At 42.9% G+C, this 3,190-nt stretch overlaps 1 long non-coding RNA gene across 1 annotated transcript; it reads right to left on the minus strand.

Annotated features, from left to right (window-relative positions):
* Window positions 1-856: 856 nt before the first annotated feature.
* LOC108177214 (uncharacterized) lies at window positions 857-2,939 on the minus strand. Its single transcript, XR_011382960.1, has 2 exons — window positions 2,799-2,939; window positions 857-954 (listed from the first exon to the last, which is right to left on the minus strand). It is a non-coding gene; the product is annotated as an uncharacterized lncRNA (long non-coding RNA).
* Window positions 2,940-3,190: the final 251 nt, after the last annotated feature.

The raw sequence follows: 3,190 nt of genomic DNA on the forward strand, positions 1-3,190 counted from the left end.
GATTAGCCTATTGAGCCACAGCGCTGGCCAGTGGACAACATTCTAAGGATCCTTCCTATTCAAGTCGGTCCCTGTCCCTCCCCTGTCTGTCCTATCTCCCTTCCCCTAGCGTTCAGCTGCATCCAGAAGCTGGGGTAGGGCAGACTGAACAGCCCTCAACTTTCTCTTAGGAGAAACAACCACACTTGACGTGACAATGGGAGCAGTCAACTGAAGCTAAATAATTAATGGGAACTAGTAAATTAGCTAAATTGGCCTTCAAAGAATCAGACCGACTGCTTCCTTCATGTTCTTATCAATCCTCAAGGGATGAAACTACATCTTCAGGAACAGAACTTGGTTTAATCCATAGCAGATAGCAACTTGCAGTCACAATTAAGAGATGGGCACGCACCAAGGCAGCACCATCAGCAAACAGCAGGTGGTACCAGATATTGACAAGACCTTGCTGTGCGGATACAAAGTAGGGAATCAGACAGGGAATTGGAATCCTATGGCCAGGGCACCTTGGGGACGGATGTGCTGGCTAATGTTTAAATCCAGGTTTTGGTGAGAGAAACCTCTTGGGGTCTCATCCTTCCCTTTTTTGTCTCCTCTTTTTCTAATGCTTTCAGCATCAATAGGGCCACTCCAGATGACTGCATATGACGTGGACTGTACCACTCCAGGGTGGTGTGAGAACAACAGAAGTGTAAATTTCACAGTCCTTGGGAGCAGTACATGCCATGCTAAGTTAAGCCAGTAGGAAGTGAAAAGCATGACAGGCTTGTATCACCTAAGGTTGAATCCGAAAATCAGTTAGAATTTGGGAGGACGGGTAAACAAAGAACAAAACTATGACTTCCTAAAATCAAACTGAGATTTGTGTTGTACTTTATTGTGTGCAAGTTACTTTCCCACGCAATGTCGCTTTCAGCCGCCAAAGAAGCCCTTGAGTTGAATGTGCTGCTGTTCCTAGGAGAGGAAATGAAGTTAGACAACTTGCTCAGTATCAAACAGGCAGCGACTGATGGGCAGGGGCTTGAACGTAGTCTCCTAAACCTCTGTCTTGCACCATGATGATCACATCATACCGCCTAAATCTTACACTGGTGAATCTCCAAAAAGATTAGCGGCCATCTTCCCCACACTGTCTACAAGTCATCAAGCAAAGATCCAGTCAAATAAAATGTATGAAGTCTTCCCTTTAGGAAACTCAGTAATGTGTAGTAGTTGATAGAGAGCCTCAGAAGGCCTGATGGGAAAGAACTGGCTTTGCCTTTTCCAGCATTTCTCTCATTTTTTATTCTGTAGTACAGTTTTCCCAATTTATGTGAATATCTCATAGAGACATGTTCCATAAAACACATCTCAGGTAGTATTGCTAAGCAAAATAGAACATGATTAATCAAATTCGAGCTTTCGATTTATAAAATAATTTTTTATTATAAGTATGTAATTGTATGGGACCTACTAAATAATTATTTAGTTTTTTATTTGCACTCAAGTTTAACTGGTGTCCTGCATGTTTATTTGCTAAATTTGGAATTCTTAACCTTGGGAAATGCTGTCTTTCCTTTTCAATAGGGAAACTATACTTATAATTTTATTTATTCTTTTAGAACAGGAACTATGACTGTGATTAGTGCTGTACACTAATGAGGAAAAAAACTGACCATAATATCAGAACCATGGAACTCTACACCTAAGTGGAGGTTGGAATGATGGCTTCTCTTCCCACAAATGTGCTTGGAGCATTTTTAGTCTTAGAATAGACTCATGGAGCAGACACATGGCAAAGCTGAGCAAAGCCAACTGAAAAATGGACAACTATGTGACTTGGAACTCAATGGCTTGAGCACCCAAATGCTTAGAACGAGATAAGCACCCACATGCTTATCCAAATGCTTAGAACCAGAAGTGTTTTTGGATTTCAGGTCTGTTTAGATGTTGGAACATAAGCATATACAAAATGAGACATCTTGAGGATAAGATCCTAGTCTAAACACAAAATTCATGCATGTTTTCTAAACACGGTATATACATACCCTGAAAGTAATTTTATACAAATTTTTAAATGATATTGTACCTGAAACAAAGTTTCTTTGTGTGGAATTTTCCACTTGTCACATTACATCTGTGCTCAATAATTGATAGATTTTGGAGCATTTGGGATTTTGCATTTTGGACTAGGGGTCATCAGCCTGTGATATGTCCGTGGCACCTTTGCAAATGCCTCTTGACCACTTCCAGACAGGTGACATGCAGCTCCTCAGTCTACAACACTCCCTCCCAGGTCGCCATGTTAACTCAGCTCTCTCTCTAATCCCATGGTCTATGCCCCCAACAGTCTTCACCCCCACAGTGACTTCTGTATCTCCTCTCTCAGGGGTAACCCCATCCACCCTGTCATCTTACAGATCCTGCTTATCTTACAGGACCCTGCTTATCTTACCTCCAATAACTCTTGATGGGCCTCCTAGCCTCTATACTACCCAGCTCCTTACTAGGGTTGTCTTAACAGCCAAAACTTGCAGTGATTTCCCTCTGCCCATACAGAAGAGGCAGGGTACCATAAGAGAGCTGGTAGAGGCATTGTTGTCAGCCCTCTCTAAGTCTCATGTGCCTCATTTGTAGAATGAGGCACAGGAGACCCGGGAGCCACACCACTTTGGTCACTCCTCCTTGTTCTGTGATTATTTGTCTACTCACTCTGACTCTACCTTATATCATTAATGTCGAGAAGACAAATATAATTTCTTATTCAGTTTTCTATTTAAAATCTCCCTTGGCCATCCTCCTCCCTCCATGGTATTTACCAGTGCTCCTCGAACGTTGTAGGCACTTGGTCGTTGTCCCTTGTATCTGATGAATCAGAGATCCTCATACTAATTGGTGAGCTACTGGATATGGTCCTAACTGTTTAAGCTGGGGAAGAGGCGGTTATTTCAGTTGGGAAGAAAGCCCCTGGAGTGATCAGGGACAGAGAGTTCCCTCCACAGGCTGGCAATCAGCACTTGGGTTCAACCCACCAGCTGTCAGTCACAACCCCAGAGTACACTGCATTGGACAATCAGCAATCCATTGCCACGGACAGTGGGCCACTCAGTGTGCGTTCTACAGCCAACATGGGCCAGTGACCTATCTAAAAAGGAGACAAAAGACAGGAAGCGTTATTGTTTCAGACAGCAAGTTAGGATATTAACCAAAC

Source organism: Oryctolagus cuniculus, chromosome 16, assembly GCF_964237555.1.
Source record: "Oryctolagus cuniculus chromosome 16, mOryCun1.1, whole genome shotgun sequence".
Taxonomy (NCBI): Eukaryota; Metazoa; Chordata; class Mammalia; order Lagomorpha; family Leporidae; genus Oryctolagus; species Oryctolagus cuniculus.